Below are 16,005 nucleotides of genomic sequence, written 5' to 3'. Positions count from 1 at the left end.
GTGAGGAAGGATGCAGGCGAGATGGGAAGGGGGAACGGGCTCTTCTCCTCTGGTGGGCTGGATAGCTCTTCCTGATGGAGGCCTATCAATGGTAATAGCCCCTGGAAGAAAGCAGGGGCTGTGGGCCTTTCCTTGGGAAAGGCTAGAGCCTAGAGGCCCCTTTGCCATTGCAAACTCCAAGCGTCTTTGTTAGCTCCAGGAAAGGCAATGGAGTGTATRTCCATGGTGCATCCCATCACACGTTCATTGATCACCTAGGCCCATTTTACGAAAAATAATTTCAGTACAGTAACTTCTGATAGCATTTTTGTTTGTTTTTCACAGCTCCAGCATATTAATTGCTTTAGGGAGAGCATTGAAAGCCCTGSTAGAATTAACCCTGTCTTCCTGTCTTTTCATACCTCTCTTGCCGAAATGTTAAAATAATCTGAAATAATAAACTTTTATCTCCTTCCCACACCTGCACTCTAAGTTAAGATAGATATGCAGGTCCTAATTATTATAATAAACCATAATTCATTTAGATACCTGTGAGTCACCAATAAAAGTCTGAGTTTCCTAGCATAGTAACCCTGCATCTGTATGTGCATGTAAATGCCATGCAGAAGAGTAACACTGGAAGCATTAAAGTCGTAAAATGCCAGTTAAACTCAAGTGACCATCCTGGACCTGTGTTTTATGTGCTTGTTACAAAATGCAATCGACAATATAAAAAGGATTGCTTGTGCAGGGCATACCTGTAGGTAACAAGATATGAGATAAACTAAGCTTTCCGTTTGTTTCTAGCCTACAGAGTTAGCACTGGGTTCTTTACCTAAATAAACGTCATAAACATCCGTGGGACATTAACCCAACTTTAGCATCAGGCCTTGGGTTTTAGAAGTGAAACTTTATAATGAAACATCTACTAAGTATTTAAAAAAACACACACATAAGGAATCCTACTTAAAAATCTGTAATACCATCAATTTGAACACTATTTTGAGGGTGATGGGTGGAAAAAAATTGCAGTGCAAGCTTAATAACACATACTTCCTGACTTGCACAGTTCGTACTTATAAAGAGAAATTGCTGTGGAATGTTTTTCCTGTAAAATAGCTCCATCATCTCCTGTTTCTGAGCTCTGTTGCCTTCTATCCATATGAAGCCTTTATCATTTGTGATTTCAGCAGGATCTCCCTAAGCAATTTTAGTTTTATTTGTCAAGATACTTCATTTTTAAAAATGCTCTCTGTCAGTGAAATATCCCTCCAAGGTAATGAAAACTAAGTTAACCTGGTATCAGCTCAGATTCTTGTATGTGAATGGTTAAGTTCAAGGTTGCATACTCTGTAGGACATAAATATTTATAAATGGTACAAGAATGCAGTTTTATTACATGCCACTTAAAATAGCAAAATTGTTACAACTGATGGAAATTTTCTGACTGAAACATATTATTTTTTTTTCCTCCAAAAAGCAGTGACGTTTATGAAAAGACTTCATTCTCTTCTGGAGTTTGGGAAGGAAGGGGAATCCCTCAAAACAGGCATTTCTAAATTTGAGATTTAAAAGATGCTCATTCTTTCCTTTTTCTCTTCGTCTTTCTTCTCTTTTGTCATTGAATGCAATGGAATGAATCTTTGGGCTATGAGAGATGTTCTTTTTTATTTCTTTCTCTCTCAAAAGATGAGGAAGTAGGAAGGAAGGTAGGAAGATAAAATTCTTTGGATATTATCTATTCGAATGAATTCAGGGGAAAACTCACAAATTCATTTCAAAAACAATTTGAGAGGGATATTGGTATGTAATGTTGTTTTTTTCAGATATTACATTTCTTTGAAATTTTCCCCRACCTTTTTTTATTCACTCACCCTTTCGACAGCATCTTGAAATAATGAAAGATAGAATAGCATTTCATTGTATGATGGTAAAAATACAAATATAGTACAACATTTAATATTGGTGGATTCAGAGTTTCAACAAATCTCTGATTCTTAATCTATGCTTCAGAGATATTCAGGGCTGTGCTTTCAGTTGCTACATGATATGCTGTACTTTTCCCTGTTTGTCATCTTGTGCTTATTGTTTGCAGTCTGTAATTACACGGTATGTTACTGAGTCTCTCAGCTGCATTGTGATTCTGAGTGCACTGTAATGTGATCTGATGACTGATTCTTCAGAGCCTGAGCAATCAAACTTCAAGCTATTTCTGTTAACTTTGCTCTGTATCCAATTCATCATCTACCATGGCTGCTTGAGATATTCAGTCTCCGTGCAGCCTCTCCTCCTTTTCCCCTTCCCTCTCTCCTTTGTCCTTCCTCTCCTGGGCACCTTTCTGCACAAACTCTGCAGAGGAGCTCAGCAGCCCTGCTGCACCTTCCTGGAGCTCAACACCGGTACCCACAGATCAGACTGAAACAACGCTGGCCCAAAATTTTCAATGTTTTTTTTTTTTTTTTGAGTATATGTGCCCTCTGCACACATATAGATGCCTGTTACAGTTTATTGCTAGTGTAAGTAAGTGTGGCCACCAAAGGGGTTTATACCCCTTTTCTATTTAACTCTGAGAAACAACCCACATAAAATGCTGTATAAATTCCTTCAGAAATGCCAGTGGATCAAAGGAAAAAAACAGAGCAATGACTTATCCTATGAGAGAAACAGGGAAGGAACACGATCTGACTTCCCATCCTCTACAGCAGAACTGGGCACAACCTTTCTGCTCCCAAAAGACTGGTCTCACTGGCACTGTGACAAGCAGAGGCAATGGGCTTTAGCAGAGACTGCTTTRAGAAATAGATGCCTTGTAATGAACTACTACAGTAGGTTCAGGAAGAAATTCATGAGCAAAGGTTGTGCCTAGAGGACTCAGGTAGACCATACCAAATTGAGGATGTGCTGTGTCCACCTGTSCCTTTGAAATAACACAAAAACCTCCTGGCAAAGCTCTTCTCTGCAGTGCTGTTCCTTTCAGAGTCTTTCTCTTAGCACAGAGAGTGGAAGAGGGACCTAAGCCAATACATGCTATTATCTGAACCTTAAAGATGGTTGTTAGCCACATCTCAGCCTTCTGCACTGCTCTCCTGGTTTCTACACATATGCTTCCAGCTCACATTCCTGCAGGTTCAGCCCATATGTTTACACAGTACAAAATGCCTTAGTACTYCTTGTATGAAAAAACCACATGCAAAGGACAGGCACTCACAGAAAGCCCTCAAAGAGCTGTATCCAGCCAAGATGGAGATCTGCTGGATGCCAGAAGCAACCCAAGAGCATGACAGAGAGGTTCCTATTCTCCAGTCCACTGGGAAGCCAGACTTTGGCTGACTTGAACCTTTACCACAAGCTTCATGCTGATGTCTCTTCAGGACAATACAGGGATGCTCTAAATCGGAAGGTGAAAGCTGTGGATCCTTCCCTCTCAGTTTTCGCTGTGATCYGCAGTGCAGCAGTGCCGAGCCGTCAGGCTAGAATGTGGTATCCCAATTTGGGCTGCAAGGGGGGGTTCAGGCAATGGGCCAGGCCAGTGAGGTCCTGGTAGGCTTCCTGGCACAGCCCGCTCTGCTCTGTGCTGAGCCACGTGGCTGCACCAGCTGAGGCTAGCTGAGGGACCGCCACATCCCAGCCTCATCTAGAAAGTCTCATGAGGCTCATGTAAAGGGCTACCTCATCCCAGTGTGCAGGGTGGAGGCATGGAGGAAGCCAAATACTGTGCCAGTCTATCCAGAAGTCTCTGCGTTGTTTTGAAGTGTATTTTTAAGTTGACTTTCCTGCACTGGAGACCTTTAGGTCAAAGCCAACATCAAATATGGCCTAAGGCTTCTCCAGAGCTATGCAGTGTCTGAATAGGATTGCAACTTTCCCTTCGGTGCTGGTGTTTCTCCTTTGTCCTCTGGTGGTTTGAGGCACTTGGGGCATTTGGAGCTTTCCTCTTCCCAACAAGAGCTAAAATTTGGATCCAGTGTTACAGCAGTAGGTGCTTATGCTGACAGTGAAAGAACCTGGAGACTCCACCTTTTCCTTACAATGCTRTTTTTGGAGATGAGGTCGTGTCAGCCAACAGATGCACAAAACATATATATACAAGGCACATATCTTCTGGGTATTTCCAATGAAATGTAAAGCAGAAATGCCAGCTGCTAGTGGTAGAATTGCTTTCTGTAGCGTGRACAACTGGAGGCATTTCGGGCTTTGTCTCACATTGAGTATAACGGGACTCCTCAGCCATTCGAGGCAACATCCTGAATTATATTTTTCTTTCCCTGTTTAGAAGTTAGGTGTGTAGCAAGTGACTAAGTGACATCTTTCCTCTATGCATGCCACAGTCGCTTGCCTTTTACTGAATCTAGATTTGTTTCACTGGTAGATGACATGATCCTTGTATAAAAGTGTTTGCACAGAGTCCATTGAGGAGAATTAATCCTGTTTTGTAGATGGAAATAGACAGCTRGATGAGGCTATTAGTTTTCAGAATGCTTTTGAGCATCTAGAAGATAAAAATATTAAGGAAGTGAACGTTACTTGTTAATAACTTGCAATMGGACAGACAGGGAAACATAAAACAGACCAGACAGGGAAATATTACACTGGAGTTAACTTAAATTACGTAAGGAAATAGATGCAGTTGTTATTAAAASAGCTTCACTGGGGACTCTAAAGCCTAAAACTCCCTTCATTATCTAGTTAAAGGCTCCAAAAGCTGTAGCAAAAATATATGCTATTAGCCTTAGAGGTTTGTTTATACAGACTTCTCCAAACAGTTCTTCAGTCAGATCTTTTTGCTTCTGTAAAAGCTTTCTTTTTCCCTTGTGTTTTGATTCCTTTCATCTTAAAGGACACACTGCCATTTCCCAATCTGTAAATAAAACTCACTATGATAAAGGTCACAAGCTCAGTCTCCGTGAAGAATCACCCTGCAATGAAAGGTAAAGCCAATTTGGGGCCTGCCAGTACTACCTTTTGAATCCACTGCTGCCAAGGCCTAATGAACATTGCCCAGCTCTTGGCTTCTATTGAACTCGCATGAATAGCCGATCTTCTCTTTGCAATTATCCTGTGCAGCAAAAATAGGACTTTCAAAGCTTTACTAATAGGTCGGAAGAGAGTGTCATGGTAGACGGAGTTGAAGTGCACCACTGAGCACAAGTTTTGCCCAGTATGATGGAAAACTTCCTTTGCAAGTTTGGTGTGCATTTTCCTTGTTGTGCATGGTGTGTGTGTATATATTTTAATGTCACAATCCTCTTATCAAAAGCCAACTCTATTGGCAACTTATGTCTGAATTCCATGGGAAAATATTTGGCAAATCGCATGCTGACATGTTTATCTTGTTAGCTGTCAGGATGAGTAAGTATGCAAGCTGAATGCTATCATTCAGCTTGAATGGAGAAAGAACTACCACTCATGAAATCTGACAGAATAAATATATTTTCAAACATGATTTGTCAGGCTCGTATTAGTCCTTTGTTCAACTCCTGTCATAAGTGACCTTAAATAGACCTGTGTTCACTGGCATCCTAAAACTCCAGTTTATTGCTTGCTCAGTGAGTCTATACAATGCAGAGACAACAAAGTGACACTGTTGCCTGTTCATAAGTGATGGATTGAATTAGCTTCTGCCCTACCATATACACATTTACATGTCTTCTAACATCTAATTAAACTGGAGTGTCCCACAGAAAGCCCTTATTTAGGCTTTTAACGCTAATCCAATAAAAAACCGATGCAAGCATTTCAAGATAATTACGGCATCAGCAAATCCCTGCCTACTTTCAGGCGGCCGCTCATGAGAACCCCTCGTGGGTGTTCAAACAAYGTGAGAAAATAGTGAGGGCATTGAATCTCACTTCCGTGGCACAAATATTTCAGTGTTAGAGTACCTCAGAGCTAAGCAATGTCTGAAGCATCAACATTTGGTTTCCTGCTTGATCTAAGCTGGCCTAGCCTGAGGCAGAGTTTGGTAACATACTGCTTGTTGTTTTCCAAAATTAAGAATAGCGGTGCTTGTCTGATCCACCACATTGCTGCAATATCAAAGTGCCTCATTCACATTAAAAAGCATCAAGCTTTGGCCCATTTCCCTTCTGACATTGACATAAGGAGGAAGGGGGGAAATGGTGGATTGAAGTTTTCCCCATGCATAATTAGTTTTTCTCTTTGCTTCGGCAGTGGCATCTTGCCTGAGAAGTACCAGCGTACAGCGCTCCGCAGGGGTAGTTTATAAAGGGATGACTTCAAAAGTTCGTTGAATGAATGAACAAGGGACTTCGAAGCCCTGGCAGTCTTTCAGGGTAGTAACCTCAAGCAGGTGAGGACGRGATTCAGTCGGAGGTATGTGCAGTAGTGTAAGATCTGGAAATCAGCACAAGCTTTGGGACGATGGACTGGAGTCTGGATGGCCCAGAAAGAAAAAAAAAAAGTGTCAGGCTGATGTGCCATGGCAGAGTGATGAAATCAGGACTTTTAGTAGTGTTCTATTAATCTATATTCTATTTTAGAAATGACAGAGACGCCCCAGAGACCATCTCTTTTCTCTCAACACCTGAAACATTTCACATTTGAGGCTCTTTAAAGGTGCAAAGACAAGCACTTGAGGTAAGGAAAAGCTAAAGTGAAGGTGGTGCCAGGAACCACAAGTCCTCCCCTTCTACATCTGYGCTATGATCCATGCTTTACTTATATGATCACAGATTATATTTTCCTCCAGATCCCCGCCTGATTCACTGCGCAGGGTGAATAATGCTGCCTGAAAGAGCAGCTGTTCAATATTTATTTTTACCCATAGAGTTCAGTGCGTGGCCTTGACTTGCTGTATTGCACAGTGTGGAAATGCTGCTCTCCCCCAGCTCCTGCAGCAAATGCAGCAGGGGGGACAACAGTTGCATTTGCGAATTTTTCCACAGCTGATGCTGTGCGTGTGGAAGGAGGTAGAAGGGAAAAATGTGATCATTATTTAAGGACCTTGCCCTCTTAAAATTTCTGTTGATGAGGGGAGAGATTTCTGTTTTGGGATGGGCATTTTGTTGTTATTGTTTGGAGAGTTTTTGTATTAAGCGATAAGGCATGGGGGAGGGAAAGGTCCTCTGTGCTGTTCCAAAGACRGCATCTGCATGGAACAGAGAGCTGTAGGAAGCTCTGAGGGGCTTTTTACATTCACCCACTTCAGTAAATCGTAGCCAGCACTGCCTCTTGCATTGGTGTGATTTAAATCAAGACARAGAGATGTGTAAAATTCCTGCAATAGATGACACCATGATTATCTCTTGTCCCCTTTTTTTCCCTCTGTTCTCAGCAAAAGAGAGGTAGTAAAATTATTCACTTCAGCTTATGAATTGCAGGACTGAGCAGCACCTGCAAKTTCACATCATTCAAACTCCCCTTTATCTCCCTTGACACAAATGCCAGACCCTCGTGTGCCACTGAATGGGCTGCAGGCAAGAAGCTGTGGCAGAGTGAGTTATGCCAGTAATCCTGAAGCCTGTCAGCTAGCATGCAGTTCGAGGGAAAGAGCAGGTTACGCTGGGACAAGAGGGCACATTTGATGGGGGAGCCCGTTTTGTAAGCTGGAGGGACACTGGTTAATGTGCCTGCCTGAGTTCGGGCCACCTCTCAATCCAGATTAAGGGTTTTAGATAGAATAAGCCGGAAAGCGATAAATCCAATCATTTCAAAAGGACATTTATGACTAACACATTTGTCCGCTCTTCCAGTGGAATGACCTATATTTGCTTTTGATATAAAGTTTTTCATATGGAAAAATTTGTCCTTCAATTGTCAGTTGTATTTGTCACATGCATTTTACTGGCAGAGTAAGTAAAAGTGCTTCTTTTAAAGTGTGCCTTTTCTCTTGCTTCATTACTCATACAGAAGGCTTAGAAAATCTTTATAGGACTACAGTCAGCCTGCTGGCATTTGAAGAATTAGTATCTTTATGAYCAATATAGGATTTTAATTTAAACCATAAAAATAATATTTTCTTAGAATTCAGCCCTGTCTCTTGGTTTCTTCTGCTGTGGCATTTGCAGGGTGGTTAAGCCATCCCTGAGCCTTGGTACAGCAAATTTTATACCTTGATCCTAACAGCAGCTCATTCGAATAGCAGCAGCGGGACCCGAGACAGACCCTGGTTCCAGCCAGCTCTTCAGCGCCGACTGTGAGAGGACAAGCAGTTTCTGGGCATTTCATCAAACACCTAGCTCGGGCACTGAGGCACCACTGCTTATCTGTGGTGACTGACTGAAGAGACTGCTTGTAAAAACATAGTGTAACTCATCCAGCTTGAAGGAAGAGTTCAGGGGAAATCCCAGGCTCATTCAACAWTTTTTTTTTTTAATTTACTCCAGTCTGTCCCTGTGTTTTGTAGAGGCATGGCTAAAAATTAATCCCAGAGACAAACATTCATTTCTGTTTCTTGCTCATAAATATTCATAGCTAAAGGACTAGGTAATTAAAATGCACCTGCAGTAATCCAATAGAAAGGAAGAGAAGGATGTCTTGCTGGTAGAAAGACACCTCAGCTCTACCATGGTCCTTTTAGGGATTTTGAGTCCTTCTCTGACCTCTCCTCAGACCATAGGACATTGGGGTGGAGAGTACATCTCAGCCCTGGTTTGTGTCCTTGCCTAGCACTAGGCTTTGGTGTGGTTGTGTGTGAGGGTCCCTGAAGCTAAGCCCCCGACACACGTGTGGTCCCCTCCTACCTTTGCAGCAAGTGATCTCATGCCTTGTCTAGAGGACACCCAGAGCCACAGGACATTTCTGGAAGTCCAGCGAGCTTATGGAGGCAGCCAGGTCAGGCCCAGCAGCCAGGCATGTCTGTTTTCCCCCGTGCACCTGGACTTCTATCTCAGTAAAGGACTAACCCAAATCCAGGTTTCCTTCCCAAAATTCTCCAGATATCTCAAAAACATTTGAGTATCTGACATTGTCTCACTCTTAAAAAAAAAAAAAAAAGGATMTGTGAACCAACAGAACGGACCCTTTGTAGCAAGGAAGGTGTCTCTTTCTCTATGTTTATAGCACGGATAGGTTGCAAGCTCAGCTGCAGTCTCTAACAATATCCTGGCAGGCTCATGGGTCAGAAAATATCATCTTTAGGCCCCAAGCCATTTCTCTGTCTAAAAGAGAGCTTGAGCTCCATTTGAAGTATGTCAGGCCTACCAGGAAAAGCACAGTAATACCAAACATGATGTTTGGAAACCTTGAAGGAAAGTGGAGAGGCCAGTAGAGGAGCCGCCACAGCCACTTGGCTTTGCCATCAACATCCTCTGATATCCTGAAGCGCCGAAGTAACTTTCTGGGTTTTTAAACTGCTTGGTAGCACTGAAGCTGCATCTGCTCAAGATAAACTGTGCAATCATCGTCTAGCTGGGAGGTCCAGCAAACTTCAGAGAGAAGCGCTAGTCGCGGTCTGTTACATTAATCCAGCTAGCAAGTAGATGCTGTTGCCAAAATTCCTTGTAAAATATACTCTAATTAGGCAATTTTGCAAAGCTTACAAATAGTGTTGGGAGGGAGGGTGTTTTATGTAAAATACCTGCTGGAGTATAATGGCTCCTAACAGGGTAGTTATGGTTTAGTGTTACAGTCTTGCTTAGCTGAATTTGGTGTGCTATACTCTGAAAGTGCCTTTGGGTTAATCTGTCAGCCACCATTAACTTATACAAACTCTGCAACCTAAAATACGTGGGGATTTTTTGTAGGGAATCCTAAGCAAGGGGAAATGATCAGTTTACTGTACTAAGGTCTCCCCAAACAGACCTTTTTCACACATGGTCCCTGGTGTGACCAGCTGAGGCTTTGGAGCTGTGCCCTTGTACAAAGCTGGGATATTTCAGACCTGAAATCCAAGCTAGCTGAGCTAGTCTGAGGCCCCAGGAGCTTCCTACACTCAGCTCCTTTGAAGAAGAGCTTGAGAACATGTATTAGGCAAACACTGAATACCCCAAGTTTGTGGCTGATGAAAGCTTCTGAAAATGTGCCTGGTCCTGTCTGCCCCTGACGTCAACAGCATTGCRTAGACCAATCTGCAGTTATTAGCCTCTGCAATAACCCTGGTACCTCTGCTTTGCAAGCTGTCATWTTCTATAGGAGCTTTTTTCTCTTTKCTCTGCTCTTCTCTTTGCTTCGTTTCACTTCACTTTGCTCTTCTCTCCTTACTTTACCTTACTTTTAAGGGAAGAAAGTCTCTAACATTAATATACCACATGAATTCTCATTCAACTTGTTTCCACTGCAAAAATATAGGAGGACCATCGGCTAYGCTATTCCTAGCTCTAGTGTCCTCAACTTTCTTGAATAAGGCATAAATGTCACACTACATTTGGGGGTTGGCAGTAGCATTGCTATTTCCTTTCAGGAAAAAAAAAAAGAAAAGAAAAGAAAGAAAGAAAGAAAATAAAAGAAACAGCACGCTCCCACTGCTCCCAAATCTGTAATATTTTTCTGGGAGTTAGTAAAGGTCACCCTGAGCAGAGGAGGTACTGGTTTCGAAATGGCAGCTTACCTGCTGAAGGACAGTTACCACCATTTGGTGTTCCACCATGAACTTAACAAAGTATTAATCAGCGGGAAAAAGAATTTTTTTCCAATTTGGATGTAGGTGGTGCTTTGCTAATTGAGCCACTGGGATACTTTGAGTATGCAAGAAAACCYGGACACTTTGGAGGACCCTCCACGAGCGCAGCTCCTGTGGGTGAGCTCAAGCTCAGGCTCAGCGCTTGGCTGCTGGGGCCGGGAGCAAGGCCGTCACAGCGAGGAGCTGATGTCTGCTGCCCGTTGACRCTGCCGTTTCACCATACACCACCTCTCAGCACTCGTCAGCCCGTCCCAGCACGGTCTGCGGCGCTGTGCAGCAGACCACACTTTATTTGTGTTAGTTTGTTTTTAGCAGTTTGCTGAAGCCAGCATAATCTGAAACAACGGCCAGCTCTGGGTCTGCCCTGGGCTGTCACAAGCAGTGACGGCTGGACCCTGCTGTACCTCTGAGGAGCCACCAAAATGCTTAAATTGCAGTCGAACCCAGCTCTCACTGACACTGGTTTTAAACAAGTGCTGCACCGCTGGCTTCAGTGCCATRAATCTTCATTTTTCTTGGTGCGAGGGAAAGATGTTTACTAAGCTGGTGTGTGTACTTTCTCTTCTTAACCATCTGCTGATAAGTGTTGTCCAGTGTTTGTCCTTGCCTACATCTGCCTCGTGACCTCCTGGCCATCCCAAGAGCAGCCTCTGCCTGGGTTTTCTTTTTGTGGGTGGCAGGGAGYGTGCTGCATTTGTGGGGATCTCGGCAAGGTGAGGGCTGGAGGCAGCCTGGTCTGCGGCTGGGATTTCGGGGCGCTGCCAATGCCCACGCTCCTCCGTAACTGCTCCTCACAATGGCACTATGGAGTTTCTAAGCTATGTCCTCTCTCCTTGCTCCCCATCTGTAAATCTGCTAAATCATTAACATGTTAATGTTTTTTGTAAATTGGCAAGTGCATTTTAATTGAATTCACTCTCCAAATGGTTATGGAGGGAAAGAACTGTAGTAGAGCAGTCAGGAATGCAAGTCTATTAGATCTGTTCTTCCCTCTGGGTAACTCACTAAATATAAAATTGGATTCCACTTGCTGGGAAATTGGTGGCCACAGTGAAGTTAACAATATTTGTTTGCAGTTCCCTTCACAGCCACTGATTTCTTTGCAATCAAGATCTAAGACATCCATTGAACAAACTGGAGGGCAATCAGCAGCAGGTGAACCAAAAGGCTCTCCAGAGATGATRGTCCTGGAGCCTCTGTTTGGGAACTGATGGCTTTGCACCATAAGTCCTCCCTGAGACTAGGTAACGACTGTCTCCTCTCCATGGCAATGGGCTYGAATCTAAATTTGGGCTGAGACAAAGATCAGATCTCAGAGAACTGCAGTTGTCCTGAGCACGGCAGCGGAAGGTCTTTGTGTGAGGCTGGGCGTGAGCTTGCTGCTTTGTGTCTTTACAGAGAAAATGATTGCCTTCCCTTGAAGCGAGCCTGAGCGTTGAGCTGATTGGAAGGAGCTGTCAATTTACTTTATGATTTTTGCGAGCTACTATTAATCATTTTGTWTTGGTTAATTCTGTTATTTTCAGAAAGGCAAAAGGAACATTAAACAAACAAYAAACTTCTTATGACTAAGCAGGATTAGAGTTAAATGCCCCAAACAGAGGACAGCAGGGATTTAAGTAAAATTATATTTTCCATTTGTCTTTCCTTCACACCAAACCCCAGGGCAACAATCTCAGGCAGTATGTTTTGTAACTTCAAAGGGAACATGGCAGTTTTACGTCTTCTCAAGCATGGTACAAGAGAAACTTATGAACAGGGACCCAGACAAAGCCACTGAGTTTCAGCCCAAGCCCATGCTTTGCAGGAAGGCTGTGTGATACAAGGGAAGAATTGCAATCATCTAAAAAATGACTCTGACTTAGGAGTCCAACACCATTGTGGGGACCCGTCCTTTACCATTTCATTACTTTTGAATATGTTAACAATACAATTTTCTGCAGATACTTTTCCATAGCTCAAGACYTGGAGATGCTAAAGGAAAAGCAAGAATATTTCCTTCACAAAGCTCCACTGAAGATGCACATGAGATGCACACAGACTGAGCAGTGAGAAAATGGGAGACAGTGAAGGAACTAAAGCCTCCTGATTATTTACAAACACGTGTGTTCTGAAAAAGTTAATCTACACCTTACTCTCAAGAGAATCCAACTGACACTAGAAATGCCACATGTCAGTCCAGGAAAGTCTTCCCTGAATATATGCATTTTTAAGAACTTCCAGCTTCAAGCAGTTATTGTTGGTTAATTGATATAATACTATGCCTGCATAGCTGAGGAATTTACAATATCATGTATATGTCAACAGAAAGAATAACAACTATGAATTATATGTGGGAGAACTCAACTGAGATAACGATGAGTTGACAAAACCAGGAGAGTATGGAAGAGTTTTGAAAAGGGGATTCACAAGCCTTTATTTACTCCTATCAGGTCCACTTCATGGCTTTCCTTACCCTGCCCCATGCTTTGTGCTTGCATGTTTCTGCCAGGCCAAGAAAAATTTCAGGGCAACTGCTCAACTGCTACAAAAGAAAGTGAAAGAAGTGGAGAAAGAATTTGAACGTGCTTGATCCTGCCAAAAGGACGAGCTATGTCCTGGAAAAAGGTGCCGAATCACAAGGAAAAAAAAAAAAAAAAGATTTTTTCCCCTCTCCTTTTGGCAAACAGGCTGTCTTAAGGCTTTCCTCTCTGCCTTTGCATAACAGCACCGTAAGTCTGTAATGTATTAATTACTGCTGGAAATGCTGAGCTTGAGCACTGGAGCCGTGTCGGACAGTGGAGATAGTGCAGAACAGAAGCTGTGAATGCTGACACCGAGAAAGTTGCCAAAGGCTTCCRTGAATAATGTACGAACAGCTCCAGCTCTTTTGCTGCCCGTGCGGGTAGGTTTGAATGAATTCAGTGCTAATGTGCTCTCTGAGAATGTCTGCTGCCAGCTGCATTTTCATGGGGCAGAATGGGAAAACTTAAAATTAGCTATCAAAGTTAAACTGCTTTCCATTTCTCTGTGAGATTCTTACTGCTGGGTACAAATATGCATACGATAAAAAATGGGCTTTTTCTGGGCAGAATGTCTACAGGTAACTTATAATCGGTGCTGTATGCTGATATTGCCGTGAAAGCTTCCTCTACATCATCCCCACTGGCATAACTCAATAGATACTATATTCAAATCCACTGTTGCAAAAAAGAACTGCTGTAGGTCTGCAAGCAGCGCTTCTGCTGGTGCATGTAGAGCGTTATGTGGTGGACTCTCCTGTCTGTGGTGATATACCTGGGAGAAAAGGCTGGCATRTGATTATTACACCCAACTCTGCTCCAGTGGAGAGGAAAGAAGTAGAAAATGGCACAGAATGGAAAAAATCAAATAAGGCTAAGGAATCTAGGCTGGACGTCATAGCTGGTAACTGTGGCAGAACAGTGTTTTGGATAACAGCTRTCACTGCAACTGGCCTACTACTCCCAGATCAAAATACCTATGTTCTAACTATGCAAAGTTAAAATAACTTTATAATAAAATAACTTTATAATTTTAAAATAAACCTTATTTATATGGTGAAATACTGCTTCCAGAAGTGTGTTACAAAGAAGTGTTTAGGGAGGATTAACACATGAGATAAAAAGAGCTGCTATTCCTCATGGTCCTGTGGATGCTCTAGGAACCCGTAGTTCTCAGTTTTTATCAGCCAGGTTATCCAGACAGATTCAGAGGGTTCAGGAGGATTCCACTGATTGCTTCTCCTAAGAGCTAGCCACTGTTGGAGGGAAAAATTGCTCAGCACACATTGTTTAAACCAAATCAGGATTGAAGTTGTTTATTGATTTATTAATGATATTCAATTAACTGGTAATCACTGAACTATCCATTCAGGATCAATATCAGCAACACATCAGATGATAACCACAATACTTGCTGCTTACAAAATGGTAATATGCTACTACACATTTCTAAATCCTCTTCTGTAGCTAATTCYCAGTAGTTCAACACATGTGCATGCACACACATAAACACACAGATAACACGCGCGCGCGTGCACACACACACACACACACATCCCTCTTGCAGACTGTGGGAGTCACAGACATCCCTCGCATGTGCATGCAGGCACCCACCTGCAYGGGTGCTCCCTCTCTTCGCCATCCTGCACCAGCCCAGACACCAGGATGCATCCTTGGTGCACCCATGCTGTCCATAACAAAGGAGAAGCTTCAGGATCYTGGGGCGTCTCTACCATCAACTTCCATTTCACAGCATGGACCAGTGATGATAGGCGTAAGGCTGCTCTTCTGCAAGGCACCATGGAGAAAGATTTCCTAGTTAGCATGAATATGTAACCACTGAGAAAGCCCAGGATCACTTTGAATTCTGACTTTGGAGCATTACAGAGAAACTGGAAGGRGATAACATGCAATCAGCCAAGGAGTAACTCCAAGGGCTACCATGAACACTTTCAACAACCTCTCTTAACCTGGGAGGGAAAGATCACTCCTTGCTCTTCCCAATTCTTTGTATTTTTTCTGGTTTTGTCTTGCTCTTACCCTTACAGTGATCCCTCCGTAAGACATATCAATGTCTGTCTGGACTTCAAATCATATTACTGCAATAAGACAACCTGGAAGGAGTTTGCTTGTTTAGAGCATAGTATAGGTTAATAGGTAGTCAAGTGTCAGTGTGTGTTGTGACTATGTTGCTGTGCATCGGTATAACTGGCTTCTATGAAAAATGGTGTTTTTAATGATCTGTAACAGTCCTAAGAACATATTACAGTCTTACTGCAACAGGGTAAAGAAGCAAAGCCTTCTGACCTTCTGATAGAGTTGAGAGCATTGCTGTTTGAGATTCTGAAATGATTTGAGTCGTATAGATAAAGTGTCTTTCATCTTCCATCTGTCATCTTCTGGGATCCCTCCCTGCTGCTAAGTGTGCTTTCAGATCCTGAGTTATGGATTACCAGCTTTTAAACTCTGAAACCATGATATATTTTAACAGCTTCTAAGCAACGATATCTGATTCTTTAGGGGCCCAGAGTCAGAAAGTCAAACAAACCAAAGCACAGTCCTTTCTGCAAGGACCTTGGGTTGTGGTTAGTGGAAACAGCAGAGCTTGCAATACATACATACTGTCTTGGCCAAGTTCTACATTTTTTTAAGGCTAGTAGTGATGGGGAAAAATCATCTGATCTAGAAACGTTCAGCTCTACTTGTTTTTGGAAACACTTAAAAGTTGACTAGGTAGTATTTAGTGTCAGGGTCTCTGTCTTGTTCCTACAATGAAGAATAAAGGATAGTGGATTTTGGAAGGAAAGTAGACTTTCACGGCATGCAAATTCATGATGGAATAGAAGCTTGAATAAGAAGATTATCTTTCGTACCTCCTTTGCCATGAACCTTGGGTGACTGGGAGATAAGTTCTGCTCTGTCACTTCTCAGAAGAGAGAAGGATCA

The sequence above is a fragment of the Rhea americana genome, unplaced genomic scaffold (assembly GCF_003343005.1).
Source record: "Rhea americana isolate MKP2758 unplaced genomic scaffold, rheAme1 scaffold_0, whole genome shotgun sequence".
Lineage (NCBI taxonomy): Eukaryota > Metazoa > Chordata > Aves > Rheiformes > Rheidae > Rhea > Rhea americana.
The sequence above is the reverse complement of the archived record's forward strand: the minus strand, read 5'-3'. Positions refer to the sequence as shown.